General features: G+C 34.0%; 1 long non-coding RNA gene across 1 annotated transcript; it reads left to right on the top strand.

Moving 5' to 3' along the window:
• Positions 1 to 15,645: 15,645 nt before the first annotated feature.
• LOC133858820 (uncharacterized) lies at positions 15,646 to 19,465 on the top strand. Its single transcript, XR_009898605.1, has 3 exons — positions 15,646 to 15,929; positions 17,985 to 18,083; positions 19,178 to 19,465. It is a non-coding gene; the product is annotated as an uncharacterized LOC133858820 (long non-coding RNA).
• Positions 19,466 to 22,349: the final 2,884 nt, after the last annotated feature.

The following is a 22,349-nucleotide window of genomic DNA, read 5'->3' as shown; positions in this document are numbered from 1 at the left end:
AGACCCATGCATAAATCAAGGGGGGCACTTTTCAATTTTCTTTTAAAATACTTTTATTAAGTTAAATATATGTCTATTTTAAAGCTTAAAATTTAGGCTTGGCCCCGACTAAAAATAAATTTGAACCTCATTCATACTTTTGTCCCTCCAAATAAAAATATCTGATTTTGTCCCTGCCCGTACCTTAGATTGCTCAAAATAAGTAAGTTTTGTAACTCTTTTCTTAAGCTGTTGGGATTTAAGTGAAACTCAAGGAACCTAATTCTAAGATAACCCAATTTGTTTCTTGAAATTTGTTGTTGGATTCAAGAGTTTCTTACTTTGCTGTAAGCAAGCCAAGCTCGAGCAATCTACTTGGCTTGGCCTCGTGAACAAAATACCAAGATTTGTTCTGATTCAACTTGATTCCATTTATAGATCAAGCCCGAGTTGAACTACTCCACCAAACTCACATCAAATAGAATATAAGAAAAAGTACAAACATCCCAATTATAAGGTAATTTGTAATTTTTTTAAAACTTTCAATTGAAATAATATTTTTTTCTAAACTACTTGTTGGGAACAATCCTGCTAGGCCTGGCCTATCCAGTTGATTGTGGGCCTCTAAACCCATAATGGCCCACCAAGGATCACAGGATTTAAGTCTGCAAGGCACGAGTGTAACATCCCACCCTAAATGCAAGGACAAACTGTAAATTTTTTCTCAATTATCCATAAAACACTACTTCTAAATCCTTAAACAATTATCGCAGCAGAAACCTAAATAATTTTTGTCTTTGAATTGACCACATAAACATTTCCAATAAATTAACTAGAGCTACTAAATCATTACTCAATATCATTACATCTCCAATTACATTTATAAGGTACAAGTCACTACATCGCAAAGAGAGACTGACTTAGGTCATGTTAGTACCTCACCAAATAGGATCACGAGGGAATCCTTTCGGTGACTTCTAAACTCGCACACAATCTACCACACGTGACACTTAAACTTGCAACATAAACAATATCTACACGGTCGTGGTGTTAGCCACGTCCGCATAGGTGAAATAATGAGTCAACAGTCTCAACAGTATAAAACTTACTAAGTTTTCGTAATGAGCCGACATTTCTTTATTTCTACCATACTGAAAAATAAATAGACTTCTAATTTAAATGTGTGTGTGTGATCAATTTGTGTAACAAAATATCTAAATGTCGAATTAAAAGAAGACAAATATTTTGTTAATGAAGTGAAAACTCAATTAAGAGAAAAACCACTCCGGGGCAGCCAAATCCAGGAAATTCACTATTCAAAAGACAAAGCTAGTTACAAGACAGTTGTACTCACATACCCCTGATACAGTAGTCGTTGCCTTGAACTTTAACACGTACCAATACATGAACACCTCCCAACCAGGTCTCCTATCTGAAGGGGTCTTCAATGGAATCATTTAGCTTAGGGCTCCTCCTTAAGCTAGACTTCAAAGGGTTTCTACCTAAACACTCTCTCTTACTACAAAGGAATTCAGTACTGAATTCACTAAATAATACAAGCCTAGAGACCTCTTTTTATAGGCTCGAAAAGACCTATTACAACACTGATTCGGAGTTCTCTGGGTAGGGTCCGGACTAAGACAGAGGGCGTCCGGACGACAAGCAGCAACCGACTTCCATAACGCACTTCACGCATTTCTTCGTTAAACTTCAGTCATCCGCATCCGGAGGGTGTTGTCTTAGTGTCCGAGTGGTTGCATGCTATCTTCACCAAGCATGTCTGTTGAGCTATTCAGAATCTTCTCGAACATTGATGGGAGTTCGGACGTTTCTCTAGGCCATCCGGACAGTCAACTGGGGAACTAACTTTGCTGAATTGTAAACTGCACAGAATCTTCCTGGACTCCAAAAATTGCTTTCTAGATGCTTGTGACACTGATACTTGTCATATTAAGGCCTTTCCATATGCTCTGAATATTTTGTAAGATTGAATAATTACGACATCCCTGTTTCAGCAGTATACTAATATGGCAGTGATTTTGTCAACAGAATGTAAACAATAAAACTAACACATACGTTTACAATAACAACTACCATTAGTACAATATTTCATTTTAAGACATTTTGTAGCTAATAAGGTAAGCACTGGCGTTTTATAAACAAGTGAAATCATACTACGTAGCTGTGAATATATACACATGTTCAAATCTCCCACTTGGAGGCACATATATATAAACCCATCTACAATACACTACATATTCACCATGTGACTTAGCTATACTCGTATACAAGCTTTCAAAACCTTTGGAAAATACAGGCATACAAATACGTCTAAGCAGAAACAAGTGATATCATAACTCAGCTGCACACGTAATCAAGATTTCCAAACCTTCGGGAAATATGAGCATACAAGCATATCTAAGCATGAAACCATTTATCTCCATATAAATGTCATAATACTCAGCTATACACGTATACAAGCACTCCACAACTTTCAGGGAATACAAGCTTACGGGTATGTCTAAGTAGAAAATAAGTAGAACCATAACCCAAGTATGTAAAGATATGAGCATTTCTAAACCTTTGGGAAATACTAGTATCTAGGCACATCTAAGCATATCACAAACCGACTATTGTAACGCCCCGCCTTTTACAAAAAGGCGTAAGTGAAAATTTCGAATTTTCACGTGACATTACGACATCATTAGAAATGAGATCTAACATCGGAATATATTTATACACAACTTAGGAATTAACAACACATCAGAGCTGACTGAAAAACCTTTAGACATTTATTAAAAACATTTAACTTTACACTAAACACATTAAAAACATGCGTCACTAGAGACCCACAATATATATAGGAAACTTACTAAAATGTACATACCACAAGATATACAAACACAAGTGTTTGAAAAGAAACACAACTAACTATATAAACATAAAAACCCTCAAGCTAGCATGATCAATTTCTTCATTTATAGAACCTGCACCAATAAGTATGGGACTGTGGATTCTTTCACAATCTCATATTGTAATCAAGTGAGTCAACTATTTTCAACAATATAATGCTTACTTATTTATTTTATTAAAGAAAATAAACAATGTGTAATATAACTTTATGTCTATATGTATATGCAATTCATGGTCCATGGTCATGAATTGAATATATATATATATAAAGCAATGATATGATGACAGTTTTATATGCACAGTTTTAATTATTTTATGTTTTCACTCCTCTCATTATGGAACCTACGGTCCGAATTAACGTGTCTCTGGGAGCCTACGGTCCCTCACTTAAAGCTTATTTATCTGTTGCTGGAAGCCTAAAGTCCCAGCTGACTGAAAGCCTAAGGTTTCAGTAGCTTATTTATTAATATGTCACGAGAACCTAAGGTCCCACTGGTAGCCATTGCCCCCTGCTACTCACCAGGTTTGTTATTAACCAGTTTAGTTACAACAGTAAAATATGCAAAGTCCATTCATGCACAAACAATTAAATAAATATCTAACCACTTTATTATGAAAATCTAGTATCATTCTCAGTAAGTATTTTAGAATACTTACAGCCCTTTGGTGCAGTTTCCAGTTCATCATATGCAACAAATACATTTATGTACACAGAATATTAATATCATTACTCATGAATCCTAATTCTATTTATATAGATTATCTTTTTGTTTTGGAAAATCATTATACCTATTATCATTATGAGTTTATGGAACTCAATATGATAATTATACTCTAAACTTCGCATATAAATAATGATAACATCCAAATCCTTTTTCTGTAAAAATACCACAACTTATCCAATAATCTTAAAACTTTTTTCTCTCAGAAGAACCATTTTCAAAATATCAATTTTCCTTCCAATTCTCCTTACAGGAACATGTTCAACCTAAGACATAGCAAAACAGGAAATCTAACCTTTAAAATCCCCAAATTATTCGGTTAAAAAAGGAACATCATTAACACTCAGATAACTACTAAAAACCATACAACCAATATCACAAGGGGGAAATTAAGTCTCAGAACATCTCACCATCAGCCAAACCAGAAATCTAACTTTTGACAAATCTCAACCTATAAAGGATTCAATCGATTCTACAAGCAAACCCATGGAAATCCAATTAATAGTCTATCAACACTACCCAACCATTCAGCCAAACAGCATGATATCCAACATATACCCAAAATCAGTCCAACAAGAAAATATCCAATATCATAGCAACCGAGTGACAACTAAAATCAGGGAATAGATTCCATTTTCAAAACCACACGGCTACAATGCCACACACATGGCTGAAACAGGAGACACAAAGCTTATCAAACCCAAAACATGTAATCAGTCGAAAATCAACAAGAATAATCCCATAAATCAAACTAATTTACAAGAATCACTACTTTAAGGATTTACCCAGAAAATCCATTGAGAAAGATGGTGAAAACGGTCATGGGTCTCTTCCACGTCACTCGTTGGAACTCGGTCTCAAACCATCGAGAATCGCATCTCAGGCTCCACCGGAGTTGACCTAGCATCACCCACAGAAGATCAGTCTTCCCCTCACTGCGTCTCTACTCAGGCCGCCAGAATTCCTTCAGATCGGTCTTGGGTCTCATGGGTCTCGGTTCTCTGATCGGCCCATCTTTCTACTTCACCGAAATCACCCCACCGAAGGTTGCCCCTAGCGTCGTCTGCTCTCCTTCTTTGATTAGACCCACCGAAGTATTGGGTCTCTGGCTTTCTCTCCCTCTCTCAAATCTCTCAATATCTCTTTGCATCTTGAACCAAACCGGAAAAGAAAGAACAAAAAGAAGAAAGAAGGGAAGGAAAATAAAGAAAGAAGAGGATGAGGCATTCGGTTGAAAAGAAGAGAAAATAAATAAGAAGGAAGAGAGGTGTGAGTTTCAAAGGGGAAGGAGGGTCAGTTTTATAGAAAAAGAAGAAACAAGATATTTTTTGTAAACTACGAGCTAATACTTGTCTTAGTTAAGTTAATCTGAGTTAATATGTAGATATTTTATCTGCATATGTTTTACACATCAGGTCTTTTTCATTTTTAATTTACTAATGTTATAATTTAAACCCGTTTGAGTTCTAGTTCGTTTTATTATTAATATTATATCATTAATAATATTATAACATTGATAATATTATTATTACACCAATGATGTTATAATTTTAACACAACAATCATCATAATATATACCAAATATATATACACAAAATAATATTATATAGTGAATAATATTTCATACAATAATATTATTATACCCTGGACATTTAAGTCCGTCTATTTATTAATCAGGTCACTCAATAATATTATTAGAGTCTAATAATAATTTTTTGAACTGTTGGGTGTAAGTCATTGCATGAGTCATACCATGCAATGATTAACTTTACACATATCAAGGATAGGTGGTGTGTGAATCTGCACTCTTCAACACAATGTCTATTGAGCAACAGGAAATGGTGGTCGATCGATCGATCTTCGGCTTATATCGATCGATCGCCAGATCGACGGGGATCGATCGTCGTGGGTGTTTTTACCTTTGTTGTATTTTATCATTTATGGTTTGTCCCACCCATCTAGTGAAATGGATATATAAATATATCTCAAATGAATATTCATTCTTATAAATATTCACATCAAATATTGATGAATATTTATTCCATAAATATTTATATTATTTTATACTATTACTAGGTCTTAAATTCTATTTTAAGACGTTATATTTTATGTCTTAAAATCTAGGGTACTATAACTATACTCAAATACAAGCATTTTCAAACCTTTAGGAAATACAAGTATCTAAGCACAATTAAACACGGTTCCTTATAAAACATTATATGTAAACTAGCCGTAACTATATACATATGCTTTGTTCAATCCAAACTCATAGGCATATTGATATGTCTATCATGAAAATTCACAATAAAACATTTCAAACATCATCATTGTGCTACGCATGCTTAATAGTGAAGGAACTTCAACCCAACCGGTCTTACACATGATATCGATAGAACTCTCACCCAAACAGTTTTAGTTTCGTGGTGTCGATGGGACTCTCACCCAAACGGTCTTGTTGCTTGATGCCGACGGGACTCTCACCCAAATGGTCTTACACATGATGCCGATGGGACTCTCATCCAAATTATCTTAGTTCAGCGTCTCATGTTCTCATTTCGTTTTACATCATGCTCTGTGCATTCGTTCCATATAATCATCATGTCCATGCTTTCAAACATTTGTGCATCATTTTAACATCACATACTCTTCATGAACTTTTCAACACATCATAATCTCTTTAACTCAACATAAAGCTTATAAAACATATTTCATTTCTCAATCTCATGAACATACTCAAAAGCTCATAAATCATCATCAACATCATATCTTAACATAATTCAAAGTATCAAAAGCAATCTTAAAATGTATATTATCTCAAGATATCATTAGCTCGGGTTTAATAAATTATAGCATTTTGCATATTATAAAACTACAAAACTTAGTATATTTTCTCAGTGAGTTGAATACTTACCTTTGATAGACCGCATAGGACTCACGACTCAAGTACTTTTCTACCTTCTAGTTACCTAGAACTCTACATTGGAGAACAAGTTGGAGTCTCCGATCTCATGTTACGTGCCTGCAAATAATCGTAGTGTTAAATTCAATCAAACTATTGAACCCTATACTCTAGGGGACACATAAAGCTACCCGTGTGCTCACACGTAGCATTTCTCGCTTTCTAAAACTAAGCAAGCACCTTTGACTTCTATTATGTTAACCTTGGTTCTAGGTTCGTATTTTATTTCGTGTATTAACTTTAAGATTCATTTACTATTTTATCTGCTTATTTATTTATTATTATTATATCTCATTATCATTGTTAACTTTTTATAGTTTATTGATTATATACTTAAGCTAACAAAGTATATTTGGCCATATATATATATATGTGTGTGTGTGTGTGTGTACAACACTTATCAAGCTTAAGCCTGATTCAAGAATATATTTCAATACTTTTATCGTATATGAATAAATGCATTAATTATTTAATTACCACTCCAAATAGATTCAAAGCTTATTCATGTACTTCTATAATATTACTAATTAATACATATCGACTTAAGGTTATTTTGGATAATTTACAACTCTATGATCTTCTAATTTTAACTAGTATATTTAATACTTTATTCTTTATCACCCACTACAGGTTTACACCTATACGACTACATAGCCCAACACTCGTATCCATATTTAGCTAACTTACTTAAAACTCCTAAACCACATAGCCATATTCACAAGTCAATACAAACTCATAAATAAGTTCCTACTAAATCAAAGCTTCAAAACACACTTAAAACATTCAAATAACCTTATTCAACTTTAAACCTTTCTCCAAACAACAATTTACAATACATCCATAAATATCAAAATCAACTCCTTATTCCTAAGTGGGAACACCTATAGATTTTCCACAAAATCACATGCTATAATCGTTAAATCTCATACTAATTTATAATCAACCCTACACTAAATCAAAACCGCATCACGTAATCAAAGCACCCAAATGAGCCACAACAATGAATCCAACTCTAGCAATTCAACTCATAAGCATATCATAGAACACATATTAGCCCTCATCAACCAACCACACATTAAAACCCATACGAAGGATCAATTCAACTATATTCCAACAAATACTTGAAGTCCTCATTTACATATTAAAATCAAGCCCTCTATTAATCATAAAATCAACATCAAACCAACAATCCATAACAATTCAACATAACTAAAACTACATTATCCAAAGACTCATTCATTTAACACCTATTTGATTATGCTAGAAAATACCCATGAGAAATAACACAAATCAAAGCCAAGGGGAATACACCCTTCAGCTAACTACCGGGATTTAATCCAATTTAAACTACAATGGAAACCCCAAATCAAACCCTAAATTCGGATCTAACAAAAAGCATAGCAACCCACTCCATTATCTAGCTCTACAAATCAATGGTTATAGTGAAACTACATGGAAAAGCTTCAAACCTTACCTTATAGCTTCCATGGGCGAAATCCCTTAGCAAACAACTCAAAAATCAACTACAATCACAAAAACCGAAACTCATAACCATATTAACTTAGAATTTGAATCTAAGAAGATTTCTAATGACCCGTATGATTTTCTAGCTCTAAACTCAATGGGTATCATGAAAATCATGAGAAAAGGTTAGAGATTGACCTCACTCAAACCCCATTGATCGATTGCTTCTACTTCTCATCTTCTTCTTCTTTTTGTCGTGCTCTACATCTCTCTCTCTCTCTCTCTCTCCTGGCAACTCTCTCTCGATCTTTGTGTGTGTGCGCTTGAGAGTGAGAAGGGGGCATAAGAAAAGGGAAAGGAAAGGAAAAGGGAGAAGGGGAGAGTGTGCATGAGAGAGGGGAAAGAAAGGGAGAAAAGAAAAGAAAAGAAAAGAGGGAGGGGGTGAACGTGTAAGAGGCTTTGATAGGAGCTAAATGTTGCACATTCAAGCCCCTTAATTCTCATTTATTAATCTCTTAGTTTTGTTATAGTTTGATATTTTGTGTTGTTTTTGTATTTTGCAAGTTTTGAAAGAAAAACACTCAAAATCTATCAAGTTCCAAGGTTAAAACAAAGTTTGCAAGAAGCTAAAATCGATAGACTCATTCTTGGAAAGATCCGAATCCAATTCAATTTTGGACTTGTTTGCTGCAGATAAAAGAAATCGGCAAAATTTGTTATTTTTGGAAAGATTCAGATTGAATACGTCTCTGTATTTTAATCATAACTTTTTTCTCAAGCATTGTATTGCAATGCAATTAGTGGCGTTTGACAGCTAATAAAAAAAGAAACAAATATGTCTGAAATAGGTTTTTCCTAATTCGGACGTTTACTATACCAACATTGCCCCGCAATATAGAACCGAAAATCTGGATAAATTTGGAATCATTTTCCTTATTGGATTGGGTTTTCAGTCTCCTAATTGGACTAGGAGACTGACTTCTGATTTTTTTTTGAAATTTCTAGGGCTTCTAGGGTTCTCCTAATTCATATAAATATGCCTTTAAACATTGAAGAAAAACACACAAGCTTTGAGAGAAGAATTGGAGGCTAGATCAAGAAGAGTTTTGGTTTTTCTTTCTTCCTTTATTTATTTTCTGTATGTATATACTTTTAGTCCAAATTAGTTGTAGTTAATTACTCTTATTGGGCCTTGATTGAAGCCATAATCATGTTTCTTTAAGGTTTTGATTTGCCTTACTACAATTATTTGTGATTCTTAATTGATTATTTTCGATTTTCTTGAATTCCTTGCATGTTTATGCTTGATCATCATATGCATGTGGTATGGATTTGTTATTTATGTCAATTTGAACGGCCGAATCCTGGCATAATAGAATAACGAAAGAACCCCATCACAGGTTTTTGGATTAATTAACATGAAGACAACTGAATTAATGCCATGTTCCAGCGTGAGTGTGTTTACCGATTTCCACAGTTTTATGCTTTCTTGAAGAACAACTTAGTAGATGCCATGTTAAATCCTTCAAGAAAGAAAATAGTTAAAGTAGATGTCATGCTTAACTCGTTACTTAGGGAAATCAATAGCTTTAGGAGTAGATGTCATGTTCTTGTGGCTGGTAAACATTAAGCATCGCAATATGATTTTTAGCATTGTAAAATCGTTTCCTAAAAAGAGTATGATTAGTGATGAATATCAGTGCCCTACCCTTTTATTTATTAATTTCAATTATGTTGTTTACTTTATTCCATTGCAATCATATTTTACTTCATTCAAAATATTTATCTTAGGAAATTCTCTTTAAACACAATTTACCAATCCTCGTGGGAATGATATTGTACTTGCTCTCTATACTATAGTTTTGATCTTGTGCACTTGTGAGTAAAACGTACATTTATTCGCCTATTATTTAGGTGTATATTTTCACAATAGGCTTAGCTCCACATTTTTTGAAACCAAGAGATAAGATATCCCCATAGCCAACCACAATGTGACAAGTGGCACATGATAAGATTCTCTTTTTATTTTAGGGCCACACCTCATTTTAATTCTATCTTTTATTACTTAATGTTTGACTCATTTTATTTCAATAATATAAATATCATCACTTAGAATTTAATATTTATTCAATCTTATTTAATAAATATAATCTATTAATACAAAACTCTTTATTTATTTTTTTGGGCGTTACATCCTTGTTGTGCAAATATCTACCTAAATAATAGGCGAATAAATGTACGTTTTACTCACAAGTGCACAGGATCAAAACAATAGTATAGAAAGCAAGTATAAGATCATTTCCGGAAGATTGATAAATTATGTTTAAAGAGAATTTCCTAAGATAGATATTTTAAATGAAGTAAAATATGATTGCAATGGAATAAAGTAAACTACATAATTGAAAACAATAAATAAAAGGGTAGGGCTCTGATATTCACCACTAATCATACTCTTTTTAGGAAACGATATGCACAATACTACAAATCATATTACGATGCTTAATGTATACCAGCCACAAGGGCATGGGTGTATACTCCTAAACCTACTGATCTCCCTAAGCAACGAGTTAGGCATGTGTGTATACTCTAACTCTTTTCTTTCTTGAAGGATTTAGCATGGGTGTATACTAAGTTTTTCTTGAAGAAAGCATAAAAACTATGGAGATCGGCAAACACACTCAGGTTGGAACATGGTATCTATTCCAGTTGTCTTTATACTGATTAATCCAAGAACCCGTGATGAGGTTCTTTCATTACTCTATTATGCCCAAGACTCGGTCATCCAAATTGACATAAATAACAAATCCATACCATATGCATATGATTATCAAACATAAACATGCGAGGAATTCAAGAAAATTGGAAATAATCAATTAAGAATCACAAATAGTTGTAGTAGGGCAAATCAAAACCTTAAAGAAACATGATCAGAGCTTCAATCGAGCCCCAACAAAAGTAATTAACTATAACTGATTCGGAGTAAAAGTATATACAAACAGAAAATAAATAAAGAAAGAAAGAAAAACCAAAACTCGTCTTGATCTAGCCTCCAATTCCTCTCCCAAAGCTTGTGTGTCTGTTTGGAGGACTTAGGGGAGTATTGATAGAGTTTAGGAACAATCCTAGATGATTTTATGCAGCATACAAGTCCAAATCAAGCTAGAGTTGGATTAGAATCTTTCCAAATTCATCTAAATTTTCGGTCCTATTTTGAAGCGTGATTTTGGCATAGTAAAAGTCCGAATTAGGGAAAACCTATTTTGGAAATATTTGTTGCCTTTTGTATTATTTGTCCAACATTGCTAGTGTCACCGCAATCTGATACTTGAGCCAAAAGTTATGATTAAAATACGGGGACATGCTCATTCTGGAATCTTTCAAAAAAATAACAGATTTTGCTGACTTCTCTTTTCTACAGAAAACAAATTTAAAATTGAATTGGATTCGGATCTTTTCAAAGAAAACAGGTTTGCCAACTTCAATATTCTACAACAATCAAATTCAAAATTTATTTGGAGTTGGATCTTTCCAAAAGTGAGTTTGCGGACTTCAATATTCTTGTAGACTTTGTTCTAAACTTGGAATTTGATGGATTTTTAGTGCTTTTCTTCCAAAACTTATAAAATGAAAAAATAAAAATAAAAATAAAACTATAACAAAACTAAGAGATTAACATATATGAATTAAAGGGCTTGAATGTGTAACATTCAACACTTATCACACCCCCAAACTTGCATATTGCTAGTTTCTTAGCAATATAAAACTAAAAAATAAAAAGAACCTAAAACAACATCTACTCTACATCCTCTGTCGCGGGAAACACGATTGTATTTTGCGTATACAATAAGCCTTTTAAACCCCTAGGATTTTAGTGGACGAGTGAAGACTCGTGAGGATTTGCTAGGAATGATACCCACAAACATTATCCAAAAGAGTTAAGTGTCACCAAATTATGATTCTCATTCATTAGCAAGCTTAAAAGGATAAACTCCATCTTCAAAATGAAATGGAATTCCAAAGTCTAATCACTCACAAATGACTGGTTGATGCATCACAAGTTGAATTCAGTGTAAGGTGAACTAACACATAATCATGAGGCTTCAAATTAATTCCAATGTGCAATGACTCAATATCTCAAATTTCACTGGGGTTTCATTGGATTTAATAACCATGGCATAACAGCGAGAGCGTTTTTTTTTTTTGTTGGTCAAACTGTGCAAGGCTTAGTTCCTTTAAGCTTTCTAATTGACCAATGTAACGAGTGTTAGGCCAATGCTTCCCAAACCAGATGGTTTTAGGGTACTAGGTGTAAAAATACCCCTATAGGCTTACTAACTCAAGTAAAAAAGGCTACGAAACTAAACTAGCCATAGCATTGACCAATCCAAACTTCTCACTTTTTGACATGAACACTCATTGCTTAATGATGCAAGAAGTCCAGTTAATTAGTAAAAAAAATTCAAAAATGGTCTTTTTCTTTTTTTCATTTTTAATATATATATATATATATATACAATGCCAAGGTATCCATCCAACAAGTCACCCAACTTCACCCAAGACATTGAAAACATACACAATCAGGTTCACATGTCATACCTCACAAACTATGTTATAATATGCTCATGGTAAATCAAATTGAAGCAAGTAATTCTCAATTGTAAAAAGTAAGTAACAAGACTCAGAATTTCGGTCATATGATCATGTGTTCAGCATTCTAAGCATGCCAATGAAATTTAAATCACAGTTCCAGATCAACTAAATTCTCAAAAATAACAAGAATATGCATTTTCAAAAATTTTGGACAAAGTGTCTGTATTTTTTCCATATCCCCAAACTTAAATTACACATTGTCCTCAATGTGTAGATAAAATAGAAAGATTATACTAGGGAGATAGGATCTTTGAATGGGAAGGCATGACTCATAGCATACCCCCTTAACTTGAACGTAAGAACACTTGTCCTTGAAAAACCAAATACTAAACAAAACAAATGAAAAACTAAAAATATGAAAACAAACTAAAAACAACCAAAAAAAAAAAAAAAAATTGAATCAAAAACAGAAAAAGAGAAAATTCCAAAGTTACAGCAGCGCAGGATATGAAGTGGCTTTAGTACCATTGGCCTGGAAGATGTCGCTCGAGCACAGCGTCCCGTGGCTTGAGCGCCAGTTTTGTGCAGTAGCTGAACCTGAAACGAAAACAAAGAAGAAAACACACAAAACAAAATTGAAATATGCATGCAATAACCTCAGTACTACTGTATGTGGTGTTAAAACAAAACAAACAAAACATAAAAAAATAAAAAATAAATACACAAAATAAAGTAAAGAGCAAAATAAAATAAAAACTGTTTAATCTCTGGATCGTATGATGGTTAAGTTCTGTGATTGGTGACCCTGCATAAAAAAAAAAAAAATAAAAAAAAAAGAAGAAGAAGAAGAAGAAGAAGAAGAAGAAGAAGAAGAAGAAGAAGAAAAAAATCAGATTCTGCAGTGGACAACAACTTCAGTGATGCTGTCTGGAATGGCGCTCAATCCCCCTGCTACAGAACAGAAACAAAATTCTGAAGAAAAACTCATAAAACATATGAGAATAATTTTTTTTTATATATATATATAAATGAACATAAACACAGATAACTGAAATAAAAGGAAAAACTTTAAAAACACAATTTAAAACAATCCCTGGTAATGTCGCCAAAAACTTCTTGTGCCAATATCCACCTAAATAATAGCTTAATAAATGTACGTTTTACTCGCAAGTGCACAAGATCAAAACGATAGTATATAAAACAAGTACGAAATCATTCCCACGAGGGTTGGTAAATTGTGTTTAAAGAGAATTTCCTAAGATCGATATTTTGAATATAATTGCAATGGAATAAATAAACTACATAATTAAAAACAATAAATAAAAGGGTAGGGCTCCTTTATTCACCACTAATCATACTCTTTTTAGGAAACGATATGCACAATGCTATAAACCATATTGCGATGCTTAATGTTTGCCAGCCACAAAGGCATGGGTGTATACTCCTAAAGCTATTGATCTTCCTAAGCAACGAGTTAGACATGTGTTTATACTCTAATTCTTTTCTTTCTTGAAGGATTTAGTATGGGTGTATACTAAGTTGTTCTTGAAAAAAGCATAAAACTATGAAGATCGGCAAACACACTCAAGTTGGAACATGATATCTATGCCAGTTGTCTTTATGCTGATTGATCTAAGAACCTATGATGAGGTTCTTTCGCTACTTTATTATGCCCAGAACTCGGTCATCCAAATTGACATAAATAACAAATCCATACCACATGCATATGATGATCAAACATAAACATGCGAAGAATTCAAGAAAATTGGAAATCATTGATTAAGAATCACAAATAGTTGTAGCAAGGCAAATCAAAACCTTAAAGAAACATGATCAGGGCTTCAATCGAGCCCCAACAAAAGTAGTTAACTACAATTAATTTAGAGTAAAAGTATATACATACAGAAAATAAATAAAAGAAGAAAGAAAAACCAAAACCCTTCTTGATCTAGCCTCCAATTCCTCTCCCAAAGCTTGTGTCTGTTTGGAGGACTTATGGGTGTATATTTATAGAGTTTAGGAACAACCTTAGATGATTTTATACAGCCTACAAGTCCAAAATCAAGTTGGATTTGGATTAAAATCTTTTTAAAATTGTCCAAATTTTCAGTCCTACAATGAGGGTAGATTTTGGTATAGCAAACGTCTGAATTAGGGAAAACCTATTTTTGAGATATTTGTTGCCTTTTGTATTATCTGTCCAACGCTTCTAATGTCACCGCGATCTGATACTTGAGCCAAAAGTTATGATTAAAATACGGAGACAACTTTTCACGTTTTCTTGGATTTTCCCACTACATAAGAAATCAGACACCTTTGAGTGCTTTGTCAAATTTAAATGCTTAGTAGAGAATCTACTATCCAAGAAGATAAAAGGCTTTTCAATTTGATGGAGTAGATGAATTCACCTCTAACCAATTTGAAAAATAAAGTGACTTCTAATTAACCGTGAGTGTGAATAGTGTGCAACAAAATATTAAATGCAAAATTTAAAGGAGAAAAATATTTTGTTGACGAAGTGGAAACTCAGTTAAGAGAAAAACCACTCCGGATGGCCAAACCCAAGATTTCCACTATTCAGAAGACAGAGCTAGTTATAAAGCAGTAGCACTCACATACCCCTGATGCAGTGGTCATACCTTGAACTTTGACGTGTACCTGTGTAAAAACCAAGAAATTAAATAAGCAATCTAGCAATTTATAAATCTTATTTATTAATGGATGGGATTACTAATTATATTTGAGGTAATAATAATTATGTTATCAAAATAAAATAAGTCTAAGATTAAATAATAGAAATGGAATAATAATAATAATAATGGGTCCTAGTTGAATAAATAATTAATTGTTTAGGTAAAATGTAGTTAGACTTAATGTGAGTGTTAAATACCAATTAACAAATGAAAGAATGAAAATGTTGTGGGGTGCTATTGTAATTTATAGAAGCATATGTATTAAAATAAAAAGCATATCCCACATTCGCCATGTATTGGGCTAGGATTGGGTGGGAGAAGATAAGGTTATCTTCTCCCCTTATTTCTCCTTCTTTTCTTTCTTTTCTTTTCCCATCTCTTTCTCACTTTCACGCTGCTTCTCCATTTCTTTTCTTCCCTTCTCCTTTTCCTTTCTTCCTCTCCTGATTTCTCTCCTCCTTCTCTCTTCTTCACACACGCACACGTTGTGAGGGAAAGAGCCCGAGACTGTGAGAGAGGTAGTGAGCTACCAAATGTGAGAGTGACCTATTGGTGTGGTGGCTCGGTGCCGAAAAGAAGAAGAGGGTTCCGGCCATGAGGGACTTTGAAGTAGAATTTCTAACTTTCCTTTGTATTTTTGTTTTACCCATTGATCTTAGAACTAGAAAATTGCATGGGTTGCTATGTTCTTGGATGGGTTCGAATTTAGGGTTCTTTTGGGTTAAAATTTATGGGTGTCTCCTGTTTTGGTTCTCACTTGTAATGGTGTGGATTTTGTAGCAACCGATTGAGTTGTTGTTAATACATTTTGGGTATTGTGAGATTGATGATTTTGTGGTGTTATCCCTGTTTGGGTTGGCCGTGTGTGTGATGTGAGTGATGGGTTTCGATTGATTGCTTGGTTGGGTTCCATTGGGGTTGATGTAGCTACCGGTTGATGTTTGTTGGAGTGGGTTTTTGAAGCTTGAATTTATTTTCAGGTTTTAGTTGTGGTTTTGGAAAGTCTCGATTGGGGCTTTGTTATGGATCCTCTGCCTAGATGGTATTTGGGTTGATGTTAGACATTTGCTGTTTTTAGTAGCTTGGATTTATTGTTTTAGGGTTAGATTGATGGGTATTTTGATGTAGGTCCAAATCTGATTTTGTTTAGTCTTGTTTAAGTAACCGAATAGTTTATTGTTTGGATTTGTAAGTTTAGGATTGATATTAACCAAGATTGGATCTAGGCATTGGGATTTTCATTGCAATTTTATGGGATGGATTTATGGGTTTTTGGACTTAAATTGGTGATTTGGAAAGTGTTATTGCTTGGTTGTTTTTTTGAGAAGTTGATATTTGATGTTGAAGTTAATGTGTAATCCTTTGATGTAAATAGCAAGGGTGGTTGGAATAGGGAATGAAAGGTTATGTAGGTTGGTTTGTTAGATAAGAATTGATATTTTGATGATTGAAGTTAACGTGTTTAGGTCCCTTTCGTGTAAATGGAAAATGTGAATTTGTATATGTACAAGGGTTGGATTAAGATCAAGATAAATGGGTAGTAATGATAAACAAGTAAATGGATAGTGTGACAAGTGAATAATTATAAACTGATATAAAGGAAATACAAGGATCAGTGAGTAAGTTATAACCAATTAAATATCGAAATGGACGTAATAGAATCCATATGAGTTATGAACTAATAATGAATTAATTCTAAGTATAATTCTTAGCTTTGATGTTTATGTATATGCCTCAAGCTTTAATAAATAAATATATTGCAATATGTGATTGTAATTTAATCTAATATGATGTACTAAACTAATAAGTTAAACAAGATCAATGTTCTATAATCTAAACTACTTAGATGATTAGTAATTAATAAGGATAAAGCATTGAATATATTAGTAACTATATTTAAGGATAAGAAATGAAGTAAGCTACAAACCTAAAGCCTAATATTTATATCATAGGGGACAATGATTAAGATAAGAATGTTAAAGAGTTGTAAACTGTCCAAATAACCTTAGGTTGATAAATATAAATTAGTAAGGTTATTGAGATACCTAAATAGGTTCTGGATCCATTTAGTAATGTAACTAAGTAATTAATGCGCCTACCTAAGTATTATAAAATACCTTAGTGCGTTATGAGGTTATGCTTAGCTTAGTAAGTCTCCTATACATATATGTGTACATATATATGTATATGGACCAAATACACTTAGTTAGCTTAAGTGGATAAACAAACTATAAGGCTTAACAGCTAATAATGATAACAAGGTAGCTTAGTAACCAACTCACATATCCATGTACACATAGTATTTATGTACACCAATGGATTAGGATTAAGTGTTGTATATGTATATGTATATACGTATACGTATACATATATATGGCTTAAGTATATATGTTGTTAATTTAGTAAATAAATAACAAGCTATAAATAGGGTTAAAAATAATAATATGATACAACAACAATATATAAACTAATGAAAATAGTAAATACATCTTATTGATAATAAACAAATAAACATGAACATAGAACCAATGATTAACCTAATAATAGTCTAAGGTATCTAACTAGCTTTAGAAGTGGGTAACGCGTCGTGTGAGCACGTGGGTAGTTTAGGTGTCATAAGGGTATGAGATCCAATAGTTAGTCTGACGTCATAAATGTTTGCAGGCACGTGTTATGATTGGAGAGTTCAACTTGTTCTCCAATATAGAGTTCAAGTAAATAGAATACGGGGAGTATTCGAATCATGAATCCTATGCAGCCAAGGTGAGTATTCTACTCACTAAGAAGTATTATTTTCATATATGATGAATTGTAAAATGTATAGTGTTTTACAAACCTGAACCAACTGTATGTTGATTATGATCTGTTTTGGATGCTTTGAGTACTTTTGAGTATATTGAAATTATGATGATGTTTTGAAATATGAATATGGTATGCGATTTTAGAGCGAGTATAAGTTGGAAATTTAAGTAATGAAAATTGTCTAAGAAATGACATGTAGAATTGTTTATATTTTATAAAGAAAGCATGTGTTAAAAGCATGATTATGAAATTAAATGTATAGTATTTAAGCATGAGCATTGAGCATGAAACATGAACGCATAAACAAACTATTAGGGGGATCTATGCCCCATAGGCATGAAATAGAAGGGGGACATATGCCCCAGGGGGATCTATGCCCCAAACGCATGAACTAGAAGGGGGACATACGCCCTAGGGGGATCTATGCCCCTTACGTATGAACTAGTGGGGGGACATACGCCCCATACGAACACACGCATGAACTATGGGGGGACCGACGCCCCAGGGGGATTTACGCCCCATACGAACGTACACATGAACTAGTATTGGGAGATTTACACCCCTTAGGAACATACGCATGAACTAGCATTGGGGGACCAACTCCCCATAGGAATACAACAGAAACTTACATGAGCATGTATAGCATGGTTTTCATGAGTGTGATGTTTTATACTATGAGTAGTTTTGCTAGACGTATTAGTATGCATAAGAATCTCAATGGAAAAGAACTTATGTATATTTCTATCGGATGGTTGCATGATTTAAATGCCATTGTTTCCTATAACGAATCTTCTACGTATAATCTTAGCTGCCTAGTATGTTTAAATGTTTTCTATTAGTCGGTGTTTGCTATATCAGCTATGGGGGTTTTCAAACAAAAGTTTATAAAATTGGTGGCTGTTATAGTGTACGCATGACTAGAAAAAGTAAAGTTGGTTCTTTGCGAAAACTCAGTGAATAGTATACCTCTGAGGTCTTAGTGTATTTATTTATGCTAAGACGATGGGCTCATAATTCCACCTATACGGATGTGACAAACCCCTACAACCGTATAGATGTTCTTTTGGCTGCAGGTACTCCGGTCGTAGGGGAGAGTGTTGTAGATGTGCACTTGGGATAATATGACCGAAGCTCGCCGCGACTGTAGTAATGGTTGGACCACAGTTGTCCACTATTTTATAGGTTTTGTTTATGACTTGTGACGCTTTGGTCACTTGTTATTGTATAAGCCATTCCTGTTGTTTAAATATTATGTTGATAAGACTTAAACATATAGATGTTAAATGGCTCTGTATTGTAAATAATTTGTAATAGATGTATAAGCTATGCTTTTCGCTATTCAAGTTTATGTTTCCGCTGCATAGTTAGTTATATGTTATACTCTGATTTATCAGGTGTATATATTATGGGATATATACCATATGTTGGCTTTGCGACACATCGTCGTGCCACTGTGAGGACTCGTTTATGTTTGTATCCAAAAAAAAAAAAAAAAAGGGGTCATCACAACCTGTACACGAACGCCTCCAACCCAGGTCTTCTACCTGAAGGGGTCTTTAATGGAATCCTTTACCTTAGGGCTCCTCCCTAAGATAAACTTCACAACTGATCAAATCACACACTGGCAACAGCTAAAGAACTAGCAGATATTCAAATCTCCCTAAGCACCTTCGCTAAGCTATAGAGAATTCAATATCAAATTCTGTAAATAATACATGCCTAGAGGCCTCTATTTATAGGCTACAGAAGACTTAAATTGACTCTGATTCGGTTTTCTCTAGGCGGCGTCTGGACGCAAGCTAAGGCCGTCCGAACGGTGAACTGTGTAACCGACTTTCCAAATTTGCTGAAATTCTTTCCTGAATAGAGCCGCGTTCGGACGGTGTTGCCCTAGCGTCCGGACGGTTGCATTTTAGTTGTACGCAATTTCCAAAATAAGGACTGGCATCCGGACGGTGTAGACTTGACGTCCGGACGTTTGCAAATTTGCTCCACGTCTTGCCTTATCAAGGATAGTGTCTGGACGGTGTAGACCTAACGTCTGGACGTATGCAGCTGTCTTCCCATATCTGTGTCTGTGAAGAAAAACATAATTCTCCTCGAGCTCTGACTGGCGTCCAGACGGTATAACCACGTTGTCTGGACGAATGCACTGGAACGCTGAAATCTTCTCGAACTCTAAATAGCGTCCAGACGTATTGCCATGACGTCCAAATAGATGCAAGCTTGAATTGTTCGAAGCTTCTCGATACTGATGGGTGTCCGGACAGTATTGCCACGTCCTTCGGATTGATGTTGCTGATTGATGAGCGTCCGGACTCTAGACAGGGCCGTCTGGATGGAATCTTGGGATCCGACTTCTCTGAGTTAGAATCTGCACAGAATCTTCCTGGAACTTTTAAAATAGCCTTCTTCATGCTTGTGACACTGAACTTGTCATAATAAGGCTCCTTCCATCTTAGAGAAATAAAATCTAGATAATTTGAAGATTCTGGAATATACAGCATCCCTGTGAAAATAGAAACATTACATGATAGTGATTTTGTCAACAGAATGCAGCCAATAAAACTAACACAATTCAAACTGTTTCTAAATTCAAATGGGATCATCCACAGAATTTCTTGTCCCTACACAGCTCAACAAAATGGGCTTGCTGAAAGGAAACATAGGCATATAGTGGAGATTGGATTAACTCTATTAGCTCAATCTAAACTTCCTATTCTGATCTAGAATTGAGTATGTCCAGCTTAAAGCCTCCTATTGCAGAATTTGGTTCATCTGCAACAGGTACAACATCTCAACCAGATTTATCTCCTATTGCACCACTCTCTGAATCTGAACCTGTTATCTCCCATCACCCTATGACCACTAAATTACAGGATGGTACTAGGAGGCCTAAGACTTTTCCCAACTACAAACTTTATTTTTCCACCAAACACCCCTTGATGGCACTTCACTCTCATGTTCCCTCATCCGACTTGCCTTCTACTCCTACCCGTTTTTCCCAGGCAGTCCGCTCTCCTCATTGGCAGTGTTGTGAGTTTTAAATTACTTTGCAAGTGCACGAATCGTTTGCAATGTAGTGTATGTGTAAGTGCGATGTCAAATCCACAAGGAATTGCGTTGTAAAAATTAATTTCTATTAAACTAATCCTATTTTAACCTAATTTCGAATTTTGAGATTTTCTCATACAAAATAAATAACTAAATAAAACTGAATTAAAAACAATAGATAAAATGCACTAAGGTTTCAGAATTCACACTCACCAAATCAAAGCACATATTCTCATGTTTGCAATAAAATCCTATGCATATTCTAATTTTCATAAAATTACCTACTGGAAAATTCAATGAATCCATAATTTTCACAAATCACAATGAATATCCAATTTAATTTAAAACCATCCAATGTATCCGTTTTAACAAACAAATCACAATGGATATCCAAATTATATCAAAAGATTCAATGTATCCGTTGGATGAAACACATTGAATATCCAACGTTTGCACATATATTAATCGAAACAATCAATTAAAAGAGTTTTAATCCTTTAATTGAATTGAAATGAGCATACATCCGGATTATACGAACAAAATATGAAAATACGAAATCTAAACAATGGCGAGACTTAATCTTCAACCTTAGTTGAAGATTTTTGCCTCTTATGACTAAAAACAAAACACTAACTTTTATTAAAAACATAAAAATGAGAGACTTACAAAAATAAAAACTTTACAAGAGGAAAAATGCATCAAACGGCTATAGTTCTGACTTGTGCCTCCTGTCCCACACGTTCACTCACATTTTTTTTTTTTTTTTTCATTTTTATAAAAGAAAAGCTTCATTTATATTAGGTGCTGCTAGGGTTGGAAAAAGAAACCAAAATGACGCCTCTACCCTTGTGTAAAAAAAAATCTTCTTTGCTTAGTTCACATACACAAGATTTCATTTTTTCTTTTCTTTTAGGTCCCACGTAATAGCAAGCTTGGCTTTCCTCAATTTTTTTTCTTTTTCTTTCATTTCTTTTTTTTGGTCCTACACTTAACAAGAAGTTCTTGGCTTTCTTCAATTTTCCTCTCTTTTTGGTCTTCTACAAAATATCTCATTCACAAAGATTTCCACACAAAGACATGGTTCATACATCATGAGCATGTTTAATAAGGTGAACATCACAATCACATCAGGACATCACAAATCATTTAACTCATAGCTGAAAAATTGAGACA

This window comes from Alnus glutinosa, chromosome 1 (genome assembly GCF_958979055.1).
Source record: "Alnus glutinosa chromosome 1, dhAlnGlut1.1, whole genome shotgun sequence".
Classification (NCBI taxonomy): domain Eukaryota; kingdom Viridiplantae; phylum Streptophyta; class Magnoliopsida; order Fagales; family Betulaceae; genus Alnus; species Alnus glutinosa.
Note: the sequence above shows the minus strand (reverse complement) of the source record. Positions and strands in the feature narration are given on the sequence as shown.